Genomic DNA, 22830 nt, shown 5'->3' with positions numbered 1-22830 from the left:
AAAAAACAAAAAAACAATCCCTGGATGGCCCTTCCCACCCACCACCCTGACAGCACCTGAGCCTAGCACCCTACTCACCAGGCCTGGACTCAGCCCTAGGCCCTGGACCAGGCTTTATCCTCAAAGGACTTTAAGTCTCTAGCCAATAAGGGTCATTTAAAGACCACTGCGTTTGGGAGTGCTTTACTTTTGTCAGGTTGTAATTGGTGCATTACAATGAACACAGTAAAAGGAGGAATGAGGTGACTTACGTTTATTTGCAGAAGCTGTTTTCTTCCCCTTGTGAGGATTTTGTAGATCTTTCAGCCTCCATCCCTGTTCTCTTAGTCAAGCTAAATGGTCTGGGGACTGAAAATACCAGTTTAGCCACAGCTTGGCTCTTCTGCAAGGTAAGGGGATCTCCTGTAGGTTGGTCACGGCTTCATTTTCTCTTCTGTACAATGGGGGTGGAAAAAAAAAATTCCACTATGTCAACCTCTCAGGGCTGCTGTGGAGCACTGAGGAATTGGTGTACACAACGAGAAAGCACTTTCTAAAAACCAGGAGGGCCAGGCGTGGTGGCTCCTGCCTATAATTCCAGCACTTTGGGAGGCCGAGGTGGGTAGATCACCTGAGGTAAGGAGTTCGAGACCAGCCTGGCCAACAAGGTGAAACCCCATCTCTACTGAAAATACAAAAATAAGCTTGGTGTGGTGGCAGGTGCCTGTAACCCCAGTTACTTGGGAGGCTGTGGCAGGAGAATCACTTCAATCCGGGAGGCAATTGCAGTGTGCCAAGATCTTGACCTTGCACTCCTGCCTGGGCAACAGAGTGAGAGTCCGTCTCAAATAAAGTAAATAAAAAAATAAAAACCAGGAGGAGGCCAGGCATAGTGGCTCATGCCTGTAATCCCAGCACTTTGGGAGGTTGAGGTGGGCAGATCACCTGAGGTCAGGAGTTTGAGACCAGCCTGACCAACATAGTGAAACCCTGTCTCTACTAAAAATACAAACATTAGCTGGGCATGGTAATGGGCACCTGTAATCTCAGCTACTTGGGAGGCTGAGGCAGGAGAATTGCTCGAACCTGGGAGGCAGAGGTTGCTGAGATCACACCATTGCACTCCAGCCTGGGCAACAAGAGTGAAACTCCGTCACAAAACAAAACTAAAAACAGGAAGAAAGTGCTACATGTGAAACGGATTGTGCTAGCTGAATCCTGTGGCAGCTCCCAGGAGTGAGGGATGAAGGTCTGGGGAAGGCACGACAGGCATCTTTAGGCTCTGCCTGAAACAGGAATCCTGGACCCCAAGACAAGACTGCTTTGGGAACCCACTGGAAGTGCTCTTCAAACAGCAGCACTGATGAAAGTGGTGTGTAGAAGGAAAGGGCATGCGGGAATCCCACGGAATTGAGGGACAGAGACACAGAACCCAAGTAGTCTTGACTAATTTGGAGGCTTATGGCCCCTGGGCATTGGGAGGTAGCATAAGTAGTGACAAGAACTTTGTCTTTTAGTTGGACGGACCCGGATTCAAAACCTCCTCTGCCACCCCTGTCTGTGTGACCTGGGGGAAGTTGCCAGACCACTCTGAGCTTCGCCTGTTTGGGTTGCTGAAGTAACAGACACAAGAAAGCAGGTGGCATGCATCAGAGTCAGTGATTAATTGCTGTGAATTACCCACATCCCCTATATCAGACAGTCTTTGGTTTCCACATTTTACAGCCGTTGTGCAGCTGAAGCATGGATAGCCTGCCCATTTTACAGCCTTTCTCTGCCATTTGTTTAAATGGCAAGGTCTGCCAGGAAGCAAATAGTCCCAGCACTTGAAGAATTCACTGTGTGTGTTGGGGGGTGGAGGGGCGCAGTGGGGGGTGGAAGGAAAGAGAGAGGAAACTGTTACAGCCTGTGGTCAATGCTGTAATTATGGTGACCATGTTCTCCAAACCACAAATCAGGTCACGTGGGCTGACAGAAGCTATTTTCTGCCTCCACTGAAGTCCAAACATGAAATCACATGTAGTTACACATTCATTGAATCACCTTTTCTTTTTTTAAAGAAGCAAATGACATGAAATTTGGATTGTCCTTGACAAATCCTGCTATATTCCCTCCCAGAAAATCACTAGGGCTGTGCCTGGGGCCCATACGGACCTCTAGCAGGAGCAAGAAGGTTTCCTGGACCAAGTGCTACTTAAGCGGAACCTTGAAGGCTAAATAGGGGGCTTCCAAGCAGAGAAAAAGGTGCTGGCCTAGATGCCCTTGGGACAGGACTTACTCTTCCTGCTCTAAAGACAGCCCTGGCCAGGTGGTGGCTCACGCCTATAATCCCAGCACTTTGGGAGGCTGAGGCGGGAAGATCGCTTGAGCTCGGGAGCTCAAGACCAGCCTGGGCAACATAGGGAGACCCTGTATCTACAATTCTTTTTTTGAAACAGGGTCTCGTTCGGTCGCCCAGGCTGGAGTGCAGTGGCACGATCTCAGCTCATTGCAACCTCTGCCACCCAGGTTCAAACTGTGACACACCTGATTCTACTGTCTCAGCCTCCTGAGTAGCTGGGACTACAGGCACGTACCACCACACCCTGCTAATTTTTTGTATTTTTAGTAGAGAGATAGGGTTTCACTGTGTTAACCAGGATGGTCTTGATCTCCTGACCTCGGCCACCCAAAGTGCTGGGTGGCCACTCCACCAATCTTGGCCTCCCAAAGTGCTGGGATTATAGCATGAGTCACTGCACCTGGCCTCTTTTTTTTTTTTTTTTTTTTTTTTAAGCGACAAGGTCTCACCCTGTTACCCAGGCTGAAGTGCAGTTGTGTGTGTCATCATGGCTTACTGCAGCCTCGATCTCCCAGGCTCAAGTGATCCTTCTACCTTAGCCTTTCAAGTACCTGGGACCACAGGCGCGCACTATGATTAGCATATGTATGTATGTAGAGACAGGATCTCGCTGTGTTACCTAGGCTGGTCTTGAGCTCCTGTGTTCAAGTGATCCTCCTGCCTCAGCTGAGCCACTGTGCCCAGTCTCTGCCATATTTTTCTTTTTAAATTAATTGGCACGTGCCTGTAGTTCCAGCTACTCAGGAGGCTGAGGTGGGAGGATTGCTTGAGCCTGGGAAGTCAAGGCTGCAGTGAGCTGTGATCATACCACTGCACTCCAACCTAGGCAGTAGAACAAGACCCTATCAAAAAGAAAGAAAGGAAGAGGGAGAGACAAAGCAGCTTCCTGGGAACTGGCAGTGCTGGCTAAAGTAGGCAACACTGTTTGTTTTCAGTTACTTTTCACTTTCATTGTTCCAAGGACCCACCCTAGCCTCCTAGGAAACAAGATTGTTACAGAAACAAAATTGTTACAGACTAAAACAACACAATTACACTGCACCTGTCTTCCCATGTATTATAGCTCTTTCTCACAATGGACTGTATAGTCCTTGAGGACAGGAACCACATCTGTCTCATTCATCTCTGTGTCTCCCTATTTCCCTTCTGCCACCAAGATGGTGTGAGGAAGACTACAGAAGAGGCACTAATAACTGTTGAATGAATGACTGTCAATGAAGTACCATTGATGGGCATTTTGTTAGGTAGACAGCGTCCTCTGTTTCATGATGAACCTGTGAACTTTTTCTTTCTTTCTCTCTCTCTCTCTCTGTTCTTCTTTCTTTCTCTTTCTTTCTTCTTCTTCTTCTTCTTTTTTTTGAGACTGAGTTTTGCTCTTGTTACCCAGGTTGGAGTGCAATGGCGCGATCTCGGCTCACCGCAACCTCCGCCTCCTGGGTTCAGTCAATTCTCCTGCCTCAGCCTCCTGAGTAGCTGGGATTACAGGCACACACCACCATGCCCAGCTAATTTTTTGTATCTTTAGTAGAGACGGGGTTTCACCATGTTGACCAGGATGGTCTCGATCTCTCGACCTTGTGATCCACCCGCCTCAGCCTCCCAAAGTGCTGGGATTACAGGCTTGAGCCACCGCGCCCAGCCTCTTCTTTTTTTTTTTGAGACTGAGTTTTGCTCTTGTTGCCCAGGCTGGAGTGCAATGGCACGATCTCAGCTCACTGCAACCTCTGCCTCCCAGAACCTGTGAATTGTCATTTCATATTTATTCAGCAAGTACATGCTGGTTGCCTATAGTATGCCTGGTGCTAGCTGGGCGCGATGGCTCACGCCTGTAAGCCTAGCACTTTGGGAGGCTAAGGTGGGTGGATTACCTGAGGTCAGGAGTTCAAGACCAGCCTGGCCAACATGGTGAAATCCCATCTAAAAAAAAAAAAAAAAGTATACATGCCTCGTGCTGTGTGGGGCACTGGGGCTCAGGACATCTGAGACAAACACAGTCCTGACCACATGAAGCTTAAAATTCAGAGGGAGAGGTGATAGGTAACTATGAGGGTGATGAAGAGGGAGATGTGAAATGTATACAGAGAGCCCGGTTTGGATTAGGGTCTGAGGGAAAGCACAGGAGGAAATGAAGTTTCATCTGAGACCTATAGCTGGGTATGGTGGTATGCACCTGTAGTCCTAGCTAATATGGATGCTGAGATGGGAGGATCGCCTGAGTCCAACAGTTCAAGGCTGTAGTAAGCTGTGATCCTGCTCACCATATTCCAGCCTGGATGACACAGCGAGACCCCAACACTATTAAAAAAAAAAAAAAAAAAAGGCCAGGCACAGTGGTTTATGCTTGTAATCCTAGCACTTTGGGAGGCCAAGGTGGGTTGATCACCTAAAGTCAGGAGTTCAAGACCAGCCTGACCAACATGGCAAAACTTCATCTCTACTAAGAATACAAAAATTAGCTGGTTGTGGTGGCAGGCGCCTATAATCCCACTACTTGGGGAGCTGAGGCAGAAGAATAGCTTGAACCTGGGAGGCAGAGGTTGCAGTGAGCCAAGATTGCTCCATTGCACTCTAGCCTGGGTGACAGAGTGAGTCTCTGTCTTAAAAAAAAAAAAAAAAAAAAAAATGCTGGTAATCTCAGCACTTTAGGAGGCCTCAAGGCAGGTACAGGCAGGCAGATTGCTTGAGCCCAGGAGTTCAAGAGCTGACTGGGCAACATGGTGAAACCCTGTCTCTACGAAAAATTAAAAATTAGCTGGGCCTGGTGGCACATGCCTGTAGTCCCAGCTACTTGGGAGGCTGAAGTGGGAGGATTGCTTGAACCTGGAAGGTCAGGGCTGCAGGGAGCCATGAACACACCACTGCACTCCAGCCTACAGGAAAAAAAGAAAAGAAAAAGAGAGAAAAATCTCAGGCCTAAAGGATTACAATGAATCACTCATCTAACATTTAAACAGTCAACCTTCTGAACCCACAGGTTCTGCATCTGTAGATTCAACCAACCAGGGATTGAAAAAAATATTTTTTAAAATTATCAAGGCCGGGCAAGGTGGCTCATGCCTGTAATCCCAGCATTTTGGGAGGCAGAGGCAGGTGGATCACAAGGTCAAGAGATCGAGACCATCCTGGTCAACATGGTGAAACCACATCTCTACTAAAAATACAAAAAATTAGCTGGGTATGGTGGTGTGTGCCTGTAATCCCAGCTACTCAGGAGGCCGAGGCAGGAGAATTGCCTGAACCCAGGAGGCGGAGGTTGCGGTGAGCTGAGATCGCGCCATTGCACTCCCACTTGGGTAACAAGAGCGAAAACTCCGTCTCAAAAAAATATAAATAAATAAATAAATAAAATTATCTGTATTAGGCCGGATGCAGTGGCTCATGCCTATAATCCCAGCACTTTAGGAGGCCAAGGTGGGCAGATCACCTGAGGCTGGGAGTTTGAGACCAGCCTGACCAACATGAAGAAACCCTGTCTCTAATAAAAATACAAAAACATTAGCCGGACTTGGTGGAGCATGCCTGTAATCCCAGCTACTTGGGAGGCTGAGACTGGAGAATCGCTTGAACCTGGGAGGCAGAGGTTGTGGTGAGCCGAGATCTTGCCATTGCACTCCATCGTGGGCAATAAGAGTATAACTCTGTCTCAAAAAAATAAATAAGATAAAAATACAAAAAATAAAAAATTGTCTGTATTGAACATGTAGAGACTTTTATTCTCTAAACAACAGAGTATAGCAACTCTTTACATAAAATTTACATTGTATTAGGTTTTATAAGTAATCTAGAGATGATCTGAAGCATATGGGAGGATTATATGCAAATACTAAGCCATTTTATGTCAGGGATATCCACACATTTTGATATCCATGAAAGGTCTTGGAATCATTCCCCATGGACACTGAGGGACAACTGTAACTATATAGTGCTTGTCAGGCGACAGATAACACACTAAGGGCTTTGCATATTTAACCCATTTAATTCTCACAACAGCCCTGGGAGGTATGTTGTACTGCTATTGTCCATACTATAGAGAAGAGGACTGAGCACAGAAAGTTTGAAAAACTGTCCCAAAGTCACATAGCTTATATGTGGCAGAGTCAGACTTGAGTCCATACTCTCTTTTATTTATCATTATTTTTTCTTTTTAACTCTAATCTCTTTGTTTTTGTTTTTGTTTTTTTGAGACGGAGCTTCGCTCTTGTTACCCAGGCTGGAGTGCAATGGCGCGATCTCGGCTCCCCGCAACCTCCGCCTCCTGGGCTCAGGCAATTCTCCTGCCTCAGCCTCCTGAGTAGCTGGGATTACAGGCACACGCCACCATGCCCAGCTAATTTTTTGTATTTTTAGTAGAGACGGGGTTTCACCATGTTGACCTGGATGGTCTCGATCTCTTGACCTCGTGATCCACCCGCCTCGGCCTCCCAAAGTGCTGGGATTACAGGCTTGAGCCACCGCGCCCGGCTCTAATCTCTTTGTTGATCTCTTGACACAAGTCTTCAGAAAAAAATAAAATAAAATAACTAATCTCATGACAGATTATGGAGTCCATACTCTAAATGGGAAATTAGGTAAAGGGGAAGGTGGAGCGTACGGCGAGGGCAGTGAAACCGTAAGGCAGGACAAGGCAGATAATTTATCCAGGGAACTATGGGCCATTCTGGTGGTTTTAATTAGGAAATTGACATGATGAGGTTGCAATAGAGTCAGAGAGGGCGGGAGAGACACAGTGAGGAGGCTGTAAACAGGGCAGAGTCCTGTGCAGCTTGGACTAGGGTGGTGGTGACAAAGAAGGCCAGGCGTGGTGCCTCACACCTGTAATCCCAGCACTTTGGAAGGCTGAGGCAGGTGGATCATGGGGTCAGGAGTTTAAGACCAGCCTGGCCAAGATAGTGAAACCTGTCTCTACTAAAATTACAAAAAATTTGCTGGGTGTGATGGTGTGTGCCTATAATCCTAGCTACTTGGGAGGCTGAGGCAAAGAATTGCTTGAACCTGGGAGGTGGAGGTTGCGGTGAGCCAAGATGGTGCCATTGCACTCAAGCCTGGGTGACAGAGCAAGACACCGTCTCAGAAGGAGAAAGAGAAGGGGAAGGGGAAGGGGAAGGGGAAGGGGAGGAAGAGGAAGAAGAAAGATGAGGATGGGTTGGAGAAAAAACGACACAGGACCTATGGGACTGGCTCACGGATGGGATGTGGGGACAAGGGGGATGTCAGGTTTTAGGACTGAACATGTGAAACGTGAATTGGACACACAGGAGGAAGAGGAGAAACAGGTTGGTGAGTTTGGCCTTTGACTTGTTGGGTTGGAGCTGACCTTGGGACAGCATGGTAGGTGGAGGGGGGTATGAAGTGGGTAGTGCAAGCCCCCTAGGGTCGAGGAGGGGGTCTAGGCAGCAGGGCCCCTCAGCACAAAGATGGTCCTGTGGGGAGGGAGGAGGCCCTCAAGGGCAGACTTCCTAAAACCTCTCAGGGTACGGTTAGAAATGGAGGTCTCAGGCCCGGCACAGTGGCTCACACACTTTGGGAGGTGGGTAGATCACTTGAGGTCAGGAGTTTGAGACCAGTCTGGCCAACATGGTGAAACCCCATTTCTACAAAAAAAATTACAAAAAAACATAGCCGGGCATGGTTGCACATGCCTGTAATACCAGCTACTTGGGAGGTTTAGACAGGAGAATCACTTGAATTCAGGAGGCGGAGGTTGCACTGGACCAAGATTGCACCATTGCACTCCAGCCTGGGCAACAGAGTAAGACTTGACCTCAAAAAAAGAGAAAAAATTAAAAAAATAAAAATGTAGGTTCCACGCTTCACCTGGACCCATGGCAGCCACCTCCCTGGGTGGGGCCCAGTCCTCGCCCACTTATAGGCTCTCCAAGTGACAGTGAGTTGGCAGGATTTAAGCTCAGCTCAGTGAACAGCAACTCAGAAGACCTGAGAGGAGCAAGTGCTGCCGGAGACGTGGAGTTGCTCACAGGCTGCCTCCGAGTACTGTGGCTCTGCCACTCCCTTAGTGAGCTGGGGAGCTCGGCTCTCTGACCCGACTGGCCTGTTTGCTTCCTGCCCTTCCCTTTCCCTCCACATTCCCACAGGTGACTCTTACCATCTTCTTTCTTTCTTTTTTTTTTTTGAGACGGCATTTTGTTCTTGTTGCCCAGGCTGGAGTGCAATGTGCGATCTTGGCTTGGTGCAACCCCTACCTCCTGGGTTCCAGTGATTCTCCGGCCTCAGCCTCCCTAGTAGCTGGGATTACAGGTGTGTGCCACCACGTTCAGCTAATCGTTTCGTATTTTTAGTAGAGATAGGGCTTCATTATGTTGTCCAGGCTGGTCACGAACTCCTGATCTCAGGTGATCCACGCACCTCAGTGTCCCAAAGTGCTAGGTTTAAGGCATGAGCCACTGCACCTGGCTCCTTATCATCTCTTTCACCTTGCTCACGGCCTGCTCATTCTGCTAGGCCCTCAGGGTAAGGATTAGTCCAAGGACCTTATCACACACAAGGTCACCCATCATCTGCTCCTGACCTCCTCTCCAGTTTTCTTGCTCATTTTTTCCTTCCTGTTTCTGCCATCTGCTTCGCCCATGCAACACTCTGCTTTTCCCGAGCCTTCCATGTGCCCTGGGCATGAGTTGTTCCCTGTGCTGGGAATGTCCATCGCCCACCCTGATCCCATCCATTCTTCCTGACCCTGCTCAGAAGCTGCCTTCTGTAAAATCTCCTTCAATATGCTCCCCTCTGGCTGAGCACAGTGACTCATGCCTATAATCCCAGCACTTTGGAAGGTGGAGGTGGGTGGATTGGTTGAGGTCAGGAGTTCAAGACCAGCCCGACTCACATGGTGAAACCTGGTCTCTAATAAAAATACAAAAATTAGCCAAGTGTAGTGGCGGTTGCTTGTAATCCCAGCTACTCTGGAGGCTGAGGCAGGAGAATCGCTTGAACCCGGGAGACAGAGGTTGCAGTGAGCCGAGATTGCTCCATTGCACTACAACCTGGGCAACAGAGCAAGACTCCATCTCAAAAAAAAAAAAAAAAGAAAAAAGAAAGAAAGAAAGAAAGAAAAAATGCATCCCTGTTTTCCTTAAACCACAGCACTGTGCTATACCTCACCAGCAGGCACTCAGCTCCACCAGCCTCTGGATACAAGGAGGGACAGGCAGGTAATCTCCAAACAAATCTGGGTACTTCTTGGGAGTACAAGCTCCTGTCTCTTTCAATTCTGCATCTGCCTTACCAGGAGCCCAGTGCCTGGCACAGAGAAAAAGCTCACATGACCTCATGCAGCTGGAAGGGACCCTCTAAGGCAGAAATCAGCATGAGAAAGACCTAGACCATCTTCAAGGACTTTAGACCACTGAGCACAGGCACATGGAGCATCAAGGAAAATTTGCTGGCCTATGCTGATTTCCCTCACCAAATTGGTAGAGTGACAGGACCATGTCCTAGGAAGTCACAAGCCTATCTCTATATGTGGCCTGCACTTTGGCTTCGTGGCCATCACTATTAGGTTCAGTCCCATCTGACTATACCCAGCCCAAAGGTGTCACATGGTCAAATACAGAAGTCAGAAGCTTGGTCCCGTCTCCCAGCATCTCACTTTGTTCAGGCCTCCGCATCTTTCCCCCTCTGAGATATGAGTAGGCTGACAGCCCCTTTCCCCAACACAAGGAGGCTGGCTTTTGAAGGAAACAGGAGGACTCTCTCCCACCCTCACGAGTCTGACTTGGCCTTTCTGTCCTCCTTTGCTTTGCTCTGGTGGCTTGTATATTTTTTGAGCTTTGTTCCTACGGTTGGATAATCTTGAGCCTCTGAAGGTCCTTAGGATTCCACCAATCCACTGTTTTCCAAATTTGCCCCAGCCTTACCCGAGACCCAAAGACTCAGGGGCTTCAGAGGCCTGGCGATCTACATCCTTAGCAAGCTCTTTAAGGGATTCACTAATCCCCCACTGCACTCTTTTTTCCCCCCCACCTTAAGCATCCAGGAAAACCAGCACTCTTTTTTTTTTTTTTTTCTTTTTTTTGAGAGAGAGTCTTGCTCTGTCATCCAGGATGGAGTGCAGTGGCACGATCTTGGCTCACTGCAACCTCTGCCTTCTGGGTTCAAGCGATTCTCTTGCTTCAGCCTCCTGAGTAGCTGAAATTACAGGTGCTTGCCACCATGCTTGGCTAATTTTTTATTTTATTATTATTTTTTTTTTATAGAAGGGATTTTACCATGTTGGTCAGGCTGGTCTTGAACTCCTGACCTCAAGTGATCTGCCTGCCTCGGCCTCCTAAAGTGCTGGGATCACAGGTGTGAGCCAACACACCCAGCCTTATATATTTTTTGAGCTTGGTCCTACCTATAGTTGGATAATCTTTTTTTTTTTTTTTTTTTTTTTTTTTTTTTTTTTTTTTTTGAGATAGAGTCTTGCTCTGTTGCCCGTGGCGTGATCTTGGCTCACTGCAACCTCTGCCTCTTGGGTTCAAGCAATTCTCCTGCCTCAGTCTCCCGAATAGCTGGGATTACAGACCGGCACCATCACACCTGGTTAATTTTTGTATTTTTAGTTGAGTTGGGGTTTCACCATGTTGGAGAGGCTAGACTTGAACTCCTGACCTTGTGGTTCGCCTGCCTCAGCCTCCCAAAGTGCTGGGGTTACAGGCGTGATCCACTGTGCTTGGCCCAGTTGGATGATCTCGAGCTTTTAAAGGTCCTTAGGAATCCATCAACCCACTGTTTCCCAGACTCAGGATCTCCAGGGGCGTGGCGACCTGCATCCTTAGCAAGCTCCTTAAGGGATTCACTCATCCAACCCCACCCCGCTCATTTTACAGGCTGGCTCATGGATTGCAGAAAGCCCTCCACTGAGAGCCGTCCCATCTGAGTTCCAGCCTAGGCTCTCATCAGCCTACCAAATCATCTAATCTCTCTGGGCCTCATTGCTTCCATCTGTATAACGGGGACAACCACCGCTAACCTGCCTAACTTGCAGAGTTCTTGGGATGGTTAGAATACCAGAAGGGACGGGAGGCAGGCAGGCTCAGCGGGAGAAGAGATTTGCACAAGGTCATCTACCTCTTCATCTGCTTGTTTTGTGCCGGGCCAGGGAATTCTGCCGGGAGCAACTTGTTGGGGGAGATGACATTCTAGTCCACAATGAAACCAGTAAATGAACCAGATAATCACGATAAAGGGGTTTTCGAGAGTCAGGGCAAAGGTGTGTGTTGGGGGAGGGAGGGTCTGCCCAGGAGGGGTCACTCTGGCAGAGCACTGGTGGTCGGGGAGCTGTCCCAGGAGGTCCTGGAGAGCTGTCACAAGCCCAGCGGTGGCAGAGCCGGGGGGCCCCCTCGAGCCCAGCCAGGGCGCTCCCAGGGCCCTCGGAGCCGCGGCGGGCGCGGGTCTTTGTCTCCCACACTCTGCCTGCCGCCTCTCCCGACCCCCGGCGCGGTCCCGTCTCTGACCCCGAGTAACTTGTTGGTTTCCCCCGGGCTTTGTTTCCCGGGGGTCACCGCCTCGGGGACGCCGGGCAGCCGCCCCAGCCCTCGCGGGTCCTGCATCTGACACCCCCTCCGGCCCCCGCCCCCTACCCGCTCGGAGACAGGGGTCAAAGGCAGCCGCGTCACGTGGTCGCCGAGCAGCACCGAATCGGCCGGGAGGGCCGAGGGAGAATCCGGGTGGAAGCCGAGAAATCCAGCCCCGATCGCAGCGCTCCGTCCCGCCCCGGCCCCCGCCCCGGGGCGCTCACCGCACGCCCGCCCGCCGCCCCGGCCTCCGGAGCCCTTCTCCGGCCGGCACCCACGCGGCATCACGAGATCGAACCCCGCTCCCAGCGGCCGCGATTCGGTGAGGTAGGCGCCGGGCCGAGGGGCAGGGGGAGACGGGCCGGGGGGCCCTGGGCGTGCGGGTACGCCCCTCTGGGCTCGGAGGGCCCGAGGGGGCGAGGCTGCGCGCCCCAACTTCCAGTCTCCAGGGAGACCCCTCCCCGCCGCGTGACGAGGGGGAGGCTGCGAGCTGCCCCGGGCAGCGCCGGGCCGGGACTGGGGGCTGGGCACCGGGAGGGAGCGGGTGGGGGCGGCGGCGGCGCGGAGCGGGGGTGGGGGCGGCGGGGGGCGGCCGCGAAGGGGTTAACCTCGGCCGGGGCCGGAGCCGGGAGGCGCACGCACGGCCCGGGGACCCCGGCGTCCTGCTCCTCGGCCGCTCCCCGCAAGTGGCGCCCCAGCCGAGGCAGGTAAGAGGCTGGGAGGGCCCGGGCCTGCCAGTCCCCTGTCGCCGAGCCGGCGTGGCCCGAGCCGGGCGTGCAGGCCGCGCGGGGCCCCAGCGGCCGCCGGCGCAAGTTTGGTGCGGGCGGGCGCCGGGCGGGCGGATCTAGTCGGCCGGGCCCCGAGCGAGGGGGTGGGAGGACAAAGGGGTGGGGGGCCGCGTGGGGCCGGGGGGCAGGCCGGGGTGCGGGCGAGGGCAGCGCGGCAGCTGTAGGTCACGGATAATGTCACTCACGAGGAATGCCCCCTCCCCCTCCCCTGCTCCCGAACAGGGGAAACTTTTGTCTGGCGAGGGAGGGGGTGAGAGGCCGGGTCCTGCCTTCGCGAAGGCTGAGGCCGCCGGACCGGTTTTCTGCGGGCTCCGAGCGGCCTGGTCTCGAACTCCCCTCCTCCCGAGAAGTCCTCCCTGTGCACGCAGCTTTTTAACGCCCGGGGACAGGGGTGAGGCGGGGGAGCCTGGGGTACGGGTGGGCTCTGGGACCCGCCGGGAATCCGGCGACTGACCACTTGGCTCTAGGCAGAGTCGAGCACCCCGGGCCCCAGAACGCCCCATCGTCGCTCCTCCCCACCCAGGAGACCTTTCAGAATGGCCTGGGGGCAGTTTTGCCCCCTGCTCTGTTCAGAGCGACCTGGGTGTTTGTCGGTTTCCAGCTGTGTGACCTTGAGTGGTTTCCCTACCTTCCCCTGGCCTCAGTTTCTTCACCTGTAAAATGGGGAGAATAGTATTTGCTAGAGTAAGAATGAGAGGAGTGTATGTTACTTCAGTAAATGGTGGCATGCTTCCATTCAACAAGTACATTTCACGTTTACTGCGTGTTAAGCGCTGGACTAATTCACTGCTTTACATACATTCTCTCATTTAATTCTCTCACATTACTATTAACCGCATTTTATGGAGGGGGAAACTGAGGCACAGGGTAGTAAAGGTCACACAAGTAGCAAGTGGTGGAGCTGGGATTTTACCTCCCTCTCCCAGCCTGTGTCTCAACCACAGAGCTCTGCAAGGTCTTGCTGTGACAACTCACAGTTTATTTCTTCTTCTTGTAGTTTATTTCTTCTTCTCTCTTTTTTTTTTTTTTAACAACTTTGGTCTTGTACAGTTTCATTTTCAGTTGAAATTATGGGGACATCTGTCCTCTTCCCCATTTCCCCCACCCGCAGGTAGTGCTCCCTTCTGCCTGGTACTTGTTCCAAGTGAGGTCTTGTGCCCTGGCTCTTGTTAGCATGGCCAGCTGGAGCAGGAGAGAGGTTAGTTGGAGCCTGGACCTGGACCTCCGTGATGGTCCAAGTGCTGTTGCTGGCTGCTGGGTCCATGGCAGTGTGGGTGGTGCAGGGAGAAGCCCATCTCCTTGGCTCTGACTGGAGACAGCTGGTGGCTTTATCAACAGGCCTCTCTCCCTGGCACCCAGGGACAGTTGAATTTTTACTTTTCATTCAGACCAGGTCACTTTCAGATCAGCAGGGGCAGAGGTAGGACAGGGGTGCTCTTGTGTAACTTGGCTATGGCACGGTCCTCACTGCTAACTAATGGACAGGTCTAGATGCCCCAGCCCCAAAGTTCTTGAGGATAGTAATAGTGTCAGGATTGCAGAACCCTAATGGAGAATGCAGGTGTGCACAGGTTCCTGAGCCTAGCTAGTGCAATGTTGGGCACTCTGTAGACCCTCAGTAAATATCCCACAAGTGAATGTGTGAGATGGCTCAGACTTCTGTTGGCTTTCACGCCCTGGGCTGGCCCAATCATTTGGTGGGGGTGACATCCTATGTGTACTGATCGGGCTCTGATTGAGGGCCTTGAGTAATCACTTTAAAAATGGAAAACAAATTGCTGTTTAATTAACAACATCTTAAAATCTAGGGCTGAGAGTGTGTGATAGGTGGAGGCAGATAATGAGAGAAATTCTTGGAGAAGGGAAGTTTGTGCATTTCAGCCCTACCTGCTCCGAGGGCTGTTCCAGCACTGTGTCTGGGATTTGCAGGGTTTGTAGGCTCTTTGAAAGCCCTGGGAGTAGGGGGCCCTCCTGGGCTGATAGTTCATGGTCAGCTTGTAGAAATAAATGTGGACTTTCCATTGCTTTGCTGGACATCGAGGGGGCTCAGAAAAGCAGGACGTTGAGTGAAGGAGTTGGAAGGCTGACTTGTCATATGGTCAGACTGTCCTTGTCATTGTGGTCAGAGCAAGAGGAACGGCCTCTCGGGGAATCAGCAAGGAAAGAGAGAGTCCAAGTAAGCAACATAACATGGAGAGCGAGCCTCCTGTCACAAGGAGGTATGCGAGGAACAGTTTTGCAATCACAAATTGAGGATGTGGTCAAGAATTTAAGATCATAGACTCGGGGCTGGCAGCTGAGAAACTCACCAATGTGCTCTGGTCTCAGCAGCCCAGAGCTCTCTCTGCCCTGGGCTTTGGACCTGCTTGACTGTGCTTTGGCTACCCTTCCCTGCTTCGGGACCAAAGCCAGGCCTGCAAGTCTCTAGAGGCTGGGCAGACTTTTACTGGCCTGGAATTTGGATTTGAGTATATGGCTTGAAATATCTGGACTGTTTGGAGGACTTGGACATTCTTTACTTGAAATGGAACATTAGGGTAATTTGTGAAATGTGTATGGAAAATGTCTGTGGCTGAGGGTGACAGGGGACGTAAAATGGGGTGAAGTCCCGCTGGATTCTGGAGAGGCTGTTCTGATGGGGTAGGGAGGACAAGGATTCGAGTGATGGCTATGGGGCAGGATCTGATCAGTTATAGATGGGTTTGGAAGGTCGGTGGAAGGAAACGCTCTCTGCTTATTGTCAGCAAGGCTTCCTGGAGGAGGAAGTGTTTTCCAGGGTGCAGCCTGGGGGAAGGGGGACAATAGGTGACAAGATTGGGTTGTGGGAGCCTGCAGTGCCCTGCTCAGGAGTTTGGATTTTATTGTCGCCTATAGAGAGGACAGAGGGTTGTAAGTAGCTCATTGACTCGATGCCTGTTCCTGTGCCTTGTGTCAGGCACTATGCCAGGCTCTTCACAGACACCCCATTGAAATCTCACAATACCCTGCAAAGTAGCTGCTGCTGCTGCTCCTGCTGCTGCTGCTGCTGGTAACCCCTACTGCCCCTGTCCCATTTTCATGTTTGGAAATAGAGGCTCAGAGGGGTGGAGTCACTTACAGAGCTGGAATCTGAACCCAGGCCTGAACTATTTCTGCCTTACTGTGTTGGTTTTCAGGGGTCTTTTGACCAAAGATGGTAGCAAGACTGGCAGAGTGAAGACCAGCCCAGAGATGGTGCTCATTATCGTCCTGCAGAAAGCCGACCACAGGCTGACTCAGGCAGTGGGCTGAGACGGGAGGAGGGGGAAGCTGCAGGACTTTGTAGCTGTCTTGGAGTTTGGGGTTTTCACAGGTGCTCTTAAGATTTGGGGAAGAACCCTTAAGGGACAGTCTTACTACTTTCAAATCCCTGAAAGGCCCTCTACAGGTAGGGGGCATAGTCTTGTCCTTCAGCGCTCCCGAGGTCGGTGACAGCTCCAAGCAAGCTAGCTGGGAAGCAAGCTGCCGGAAAGAAGGCGGGAACAGCAGGGCCGAAAGTATGCAGAGGGTGCAGGAGGGTGTACCAGCAGGGTCAGGCCTGGGTGACCACTCTCAGTTCCCTTTTCACCTAAGAATCTCCGCATTTGCATGGTGCCCGGCCCGCTTCCACCCCCTGCTTTTCTCACAGCTTTGGAGCTGCTCTTCCTGCACGTCTTTGGTGGCCTGCAGAGCTCCACTGGGAGAGTCCTTGTCCTTTGGAATACACTCAGTCCAGCTGACCATCAAGGGGTCCCTTGGGGATGTCTGGAGCAGTGGCCAGAGCTGGGCTAAGGACTGTGCTTTCACGGAGGATTTGAACTCTCTGCTTCCATTTCCCGTCTGTGAAATGGGGTCAAGTCTCTCTTTTCTCAGCTGTGAAGAAATAAGACTAAACCGTGAATCGGGCTGAATCCATAGGGCCTAGGTGAAATGCGCTGGTGAGTTTGTCGATTGGAAAGCGGACAGGTGTTTTTTCCCCTCCTTACCTGCAGTGGAGGTTAAAGGAGGCTGTCTTTTTTCTGGGGGTCACCAAGTAAAGCTGCTTTCCCTGTCTGTGGGGCTGTTACAGACCTCTGCCCAGCAGCTTTGGTCTTGGAGGTGTGGTCAGTGGAAGGGGTAGATGTTTGGGGTGGGCAGCGGTCCTGGACCTTGTGGCCTCAGGGCTAAAGCCAGTGTGCCACCAAAATCCTTACCTAGAAGGAAGAGAGCTTGTGCTAAGTTGCCTTTTGGCCCTTTTTATTTCTACTCACCTTATTTCCTGAATATAGATTGGATTAATCTAATTTTAACATGTGCATGGTGAATGAGCATTTGTTGATTTGAGGGCAATGTATGGGAAGTACCTGCCGTGGGACTGCAGGGCCCCTTCTCCCACTCCCCCTCCACCCTCAAGCAGAACTGGCCCCTTTCTCTTCTCCTGGCTGTGCCCCTGGCCCCTTCCTGCCTCTGTATCTCTGCTCATGGTGAAAATGCTACACCGCAGTCACTTTCCCTTGCTCACCTCAAAATCCTCCCCACCAGCACCCAGTTCCATCGTCACCTCTTCCATGCAGCCATCCCTAATTCTCCAGAACTGGTGTTGCCTGCTCCCTCCTTTACATGTGCAGAACCTGTTACCTGGACCTCTCACGGGACCCTTCAACTACTGGCTTTGAACTCTAGTTTCCTAAAGACAAGTCTCATCTCCTCTAGGCTCTGTGCTCTGGAGGCAGGGGCTATATATGACCCGATTTCCAGTGGGGTGTGCAGTGTCGTGGAGTGGAATCAAAAGTCCTGAGCTCAGATCCCCATTCTGCCACCATTAGCTGCGTGATCTAGGGCAAATTACCCGAAATCTCCCTGGACATCAGATTACTCACCTGCACAATGGGGATAATAATAGTTCTGTTTTGTTAGGGAGGTTAGGGAAATCAGTGCTTTGACATGGTAAGTGGAAACTCTTCAAAAGATAACGGTGGTTACGATTATTGTTTGTAGCTAGAGGGGATCTGTTCTTTTAGAGATCACAGAAAGAATCCGTGGAATTTGAGTTTCGGAACTTTGTGCCTAACAGCGGAGATGGCATGTGCAGATGAGGAAACTGAGGCCTGGAGAGAGAGAGCAATTTGCATGGCATGTGGGAACATCCGGTCTCATGTAGGAACCTGGACAGGATTTCTTTTCTTTGTTATGCCTCTGTTTTTCCTCTTCTTTCCTGTCATCAAGTCTAAGGTGCTTGAGTTCCATGGGCCCAATCTCCTCCCTGTTAACCATATTGAAGGATGTCTAAAGCTTGTATCAGATAACTTGGGCTGGCCGGGAAGGTCCCGCTGGGCTGGCGGCCCTGTGGCTGTCCTCATCACTGGGGACCCGTACCCCAGACTGCGTGGGATGGAGCTTTTTGAGGCCTCCTATTCAGCCTTGCTTTGCCTGGGATCGGGGAGAGGATGGTGGCAGAGAGAGGTGACATGGGCTTGGTCTTGGAGCAGGTGACCAGGAGATCCAGACAGAGCAAAGGTTGAGAGCCAGGCCCTGGAGCTTGGTGGCCTGCGTTCAGATCCCTGCTGGTCTGCTTCCTATGTGTCAGACCTTGGGCAAGCTGTTTAGCTCTTCCTTGTACAAAGGAGATGATAATTGTTCCCATCTGACAGCATTTAGAAAGATAACACACTGTGAGCCCAATCCAGGTGAGTGGTTGATACTATTATTGACTAAGGAGCTAACTTAATCCTCACAACAGCAATAGGAGATAGGCACTATTATTATTCCCTTTTAGCAGATATGGCAACCAAGGCTTAGAGAGGTAGGTAGCTAGCCTGGAGAAGTTTAGTCCCAGGGGATTACAGTCAGGCAGGGCTCTGGCCACAGGAAGTAGACTCGTTGTGTGAGGTGCTGGAAGGCAAATCTAATGGGTGGATGGGCCAGGAGTGGCTGACTTCAAAAGAGTGTAATAAGGAGACTTAGAAAAAAAATTAGAGGAAGCCAAGATGGAAGGGATTGTGTCTGCAGGGAGCGACCTCCCTGTTTCTGGAGCAGAATCCTGGAGCTCATGTGATTAAGATGTGGTGGGGATTCTGGCCTCCTTCAGACCTGAGGTCTGGCTCCCCGAGGGAGGGCTTGGATTTTTATCATCCCAGGCTGTCCAAGGGATTGGCCTGTCTGGGCAGGTCCCAGGGTGGTGTTAGGTGGAGGTTTGCTATAGTCATTCTGCACGGCAGCTACCTCTGGTTTACACCACCAGCCTTGCAAATACGACCTGCCCAGGCAGAGGCCAGATGAGGAGAAATGAGTGTTGTCATAGCAGGGCCTTTACTCATGCTGCGTCCTCTGCCTGCATTCATTCCCTCCCCCTCTCCTTATGCCTGGGCAGCTCCTGCTCATGCTTCTATGAGTGTAAGCACCATCTATTCATGGAAGCTCTCCCTGATCCACCTGTAAGCTAAGTCAGTGGTTCTAAAAGTTGGTTTCTGGCCCAGTAGCATCAGCATTACCTGGGAACTTGTTAGAAGTGCAGATTATCTAGCCCTATCCTGGACCTCCTGAATTAGATACACTGGAGGGTGGGATTCAGCAATCTATGTTTTAAGAACCCTCCAGGTGATTCTAATGCATGATTTTTTTTTTTTTTTTTCTTTGAGACGGAATTTCCTGCTTGTTGCCCAGGCTGGAATGCAGTAGTGCGATCTCGGCTCACTGCAACCTCTGCCTCCCAGGTATAAGTGATTGTACTGCCTCAGCCTCCTGAGTACCTGGAATTATAGGCATGCACCACCATGCCCAGCTAATTTGGTATTTTTAGTAGAGACAGGGTTTCTCCATGTCAATCAGGCTGGTCTTGAACTCTTGACCTCAGGTGATCTGCCCACCTCAGCTTCCCAAAGTGCTGGGATTATAGGCATGTGCTACTGTGCCCAGCCATTTTTTTTTTTTTTTTGAGATGCAGTTTTGTTCTTGTTGCCCAGGCTGGAGTGCAGTGACATGATCTCAGCTCACTGCAACCTCCAACTCCCTGGTTCAAGTAATTCTCCCATCTCAGCCTCCCAAGTAGCTGGGATTACAGGTGCCTGCCATTGTGTGTGCCTAATTTTTTGTATTTTTAGCAGAGACAGGGTTCCACCATGTTGGCCAGGCTGGTCTTGAACTCCTGACCTCACATGATCTGCCCACCTTGGCCTCCGAAAGTGCTGGAATTACAGGTGTGAGCCACTGTGCGTGGCCACGTGCTGAATTTTGAAAAATACTAGGATAGGTCATTAAAAAAAAAATTGATGCCTGTTTCCTTGGGCTCTCTTGTTTTCAGCATATTCAGTCACCCAGCGGATGTGGGGGACCCAGAGTAAAGCCCAGGTTCTCACCCCCTATCTTCAAGGAGCCCCCATCTTGTAACAGCTCCCTATCCCCCAGGAAACAATCTTGTGACACAATGAAGGGGTACAACAGAACCCCAGCATAATCATGGAGCCAAGAGCCAGTGCTGGGGCAACATGAGGAAGGCGGGATAGGGGAACTGGAAGAGCAGGGGAGAATTTGTGGGTGGCAAGCATGGGTTCCAGGAACATGGCAGCTCTCTTCTGGGGCTGGGGCCAGGGCAGGGTTTGTGCGGAGAGCGTGGGCTCTGCCTTAAAGAATAGTGTGTTTAGGTCTGGGAGCGGTGGCTCATGTCTGTAATCACAGCACTTTGGGAGGCCGAGGTGGGTGGATCACCGGAGGTCAGGAGTTTGAGACCAGCCTGGCCAACGTGGGAAACCCATCTCTAGTAAAATACAAAAATTAGCCGGCTGTGGTGTTGGGTGCCTGTAATCCCAGCTATTTGGGAGGCTGAGGCCGGAGAATTGCTTGAACCTGGGAGGCAGAGGTTGTAGTGAGCCTAGATTGCGCCACTGCAGTCTAGCCTGGGCAAGAGAGCAAGACTCCATCTCAAAAAAAAAAAAAAAAAAAAAAAATAGTGTGCTTAGGGGTGTGTGTGTGCACACGTGTGTTTGTGTGGGTGCACACATGTGATTACAATGGTGATAGGTGGTCTGAGAGGGCTGAGGGGACTTAGCTGCCATCAATCCAGTGGTTTTAAGCATCTCAATTTTTTTTTTCCCTTTTGTTTTGAGGCAGAGTCTCACTCTTGCTCAGGCTGGAGTGCAGTGGTGTGATCTTGGCTCACTACAACCTTTGCTTCCCCGGTCAAAGTGATTCTCCTGCATCAGCCTCCCAAGTAGCTGGGATTACAGATGTGTGCCACCACACCTGGCTAATTTTTATATTTTTAGTAGAGATAGGGTTTCACCATGTTGAGCTGGCTAGTCTTGAACTCCCGACCTCAAGTGATCCACCTGTCTTGGCCTCCCAAAGTTCTGGGATCATAGGCGTGAGCCACTGCTCCCAACCTCAATCTTTTTTTTTTTTTTTTTGAGACAGAATCTTGCTTTGTCACCCAGGCTGGAGTGCAGTGGTAATGATCTTGGCTAACTGTAACCTCTGCCTCCTAGGTTCAAGTAATTCTTCTGCCTTAGCCTCACGGGTAGTTGGGACTATAGGTGTATGCCACCACACCTGGCTAATTTTTGTATTTTTACTGGAAACTAGATTTCACCATATTGGCCAGGCTGGTCTCGAACTCCTGACCTTGTGATCCACCTGCCTCAGCCTCCCAAGTGCTGGGATTACAGGTGTGAGCCACTGTGCCTGGCCTAATAATTTTAATGATGATGATCATAATTGCTGCTCACATTTATCGACAGCTTATAAATGCTTTCTGGGCACTTCCCTGTCGCCTCATAGAAGTAATTCACCCAGAACAATCTTATAGGTAGGGACTATTATTGTCCCCTCTTAATAGATGAAAATACTAAGGCCAAACAACTGGAAGAGGATAGATCTAGGAATTCTATGGAGTTATGTGGAGGTGCTTAGAGGCATGATCTCACTGGAAGGAGAGCAGTAGGGCATTGTCATGGAGTGTTTGTATCGCAGGCACAACTTACGGAGGTTTTCTAAAGATGTCCCCAGGTATTTATTCTGTCAAATGAGTGAATCAGGCTTTGAAGGAAGGTGGATAGGATCGTGCTGGGGTGGTTAGGGCTCCAGCCTCTAAGTGGGGGCTTCCACTGCAGACATTGTTGTTCTCCTGTTTTGTGGATGGGTTGAGGCCCAAAGAGATTCAATGGTGAGTTCAAGGTTCCATTGCTAGGGCAAAATAACAAATCAGAGAGATAAAAGTGGATCTCTAGCTGGGCATGGTGGAAGTGCCAGAAATCCCAGCTACTCGGAAGGCTGGGGCAGGAGGGTCACTTAAGCCCCAGAGTTCAAGACCAGCCTGGACAACATAGGGAGACCCCATCTCAAATAACAACCAAAAGTGGACCTCCTTTGATTCTAACAAGAGGGGGTATGACATTCAAGATCAGAGCCCACTGTCCATTCTGCTGTCTTTTCCTGCCTCAGTGTCCCCACGCTGCTGCCCAGGAGCCCAAGGGTGGGCAGTCTTTCCTTGACACAGGAACTCCTTCACTTCACATTTAGGGGATTGAGGCCTAGTGGAGCAGCGACTCACCCACGGCCACACAGGGGGTCAGAGTTACTGTTGAGGCCGGAACTCAGAATTGTCTCAGGTCTAACCAGGAAGGGGTTTGTTTTCTAAAACCCGTCCCTACCCCACCCCTTCATTTGCAGGCTGAGTAGCCATCGCCCTCCGGGTGGCCCAGAGCAGTGCAGGGGGTAGAGATGGGGGTGCCTTGTGAAGAGGCTGCCAAGAAGGGGTGGGGCAGCTTCCAAGAGGAAGAGCACCAAGAAGCCCAAACCCCAGACGGAAACCAAATGTATTTTCTGGGCCCTGAGAGGATATTTGGAACAATGGAGGAGGGATGGGGGAAGGTAAAAAGGGCTTCTTAATATCCTTAAGAAAAAAAAAAAATAGAGGCTTTAGGTTTGACTTTTGTTTCTCTGAGGATGTTTGTGTGGCTTTCTGAAGGCAGGATCCCAGCGCTCTGTGAGGCTTGTCGGGTGCTCTTGCTGTGTCGCCCAGGCTGGAGTGCAGTGATGTGATCTCGGCTCACTGCAACCTCTGACTCCTGGGTTCAAGCAATTCTCCTGTCTCAGCCTCCCAAGTAAGCAGCTGGGACTACAGATGACCGCCACCATGCTTGGCTAATTTTGGTATTTTTAGTAGAGACAGGGTTGACGGGGTTTCACTATCTTGGCCAGGCTGGTCTTGAACTCCTGGCCTTGTGATCCGTCTGCCTCAGCC

General features: G+C 50.9%; 1 protein-coding gene and 1 long non-coding RNA gene across 6 annotated transcripts in view; one reads left to right on the top strand and one right to left on the bottom strand.

Moving 5' to 3' along the window:
• Positions 1-231: 231 nt before the first annotated feature.
• Positions 232-12145, bottom strand: LOC141580055 (uncharacterized). Its single transcript, XR_012512051.1, has 3 exons — positions 12054-12145; positions 11384-11454; positions 232-487 (listed from the first exon to the last, which is right to left on the bottom strand). It is a non-coding gene; the product is annotated as an uncharacterized LOC141580055 (long non-coding RNA).
• NDST1 (N-deacetylase and N-sulfotransferase 1) overlaps positions 11936-22830 on the top strand; it is a 71845-nt gene continuing 60950 nt past the window's right edge. For 3 of the 5 annotated variants that reach the window (XM_039479995.2, XM_039479858.2, XM_074379176.1), the window contains exon 1: positions 11936-12156. The gene's annotated coding sequence lies outside the window, so the exon portion shown is untranslated. Of the gene's footprint in view, positions 12157-12446; positions 12537-13034; positions 16553-22830 lie in introns of those variants that run through there. The other 2 variants (XM_039479950.2, XM_074379179.1) reach the window with 2 other exon arrangements.

This window comes from Saimiri boliviensis, chromosome 1 (genome assembly GCF_048565385.1).
Source record: "Saimiri boliviensis isolate mSaiBol1 chromosome 1, mSaiBol1.pri, whole genome shotgun sequence".
NCBI lineage: Eukaryota > Metazoa > Chordata > Mammalia > Primates > Cebidae > Saimiri > Saimiri boliviensis.
Note: the sequence above shows the minus strand (reverse complement) of the source record. Positions and strands in the feature narration are given on the sequence as shown.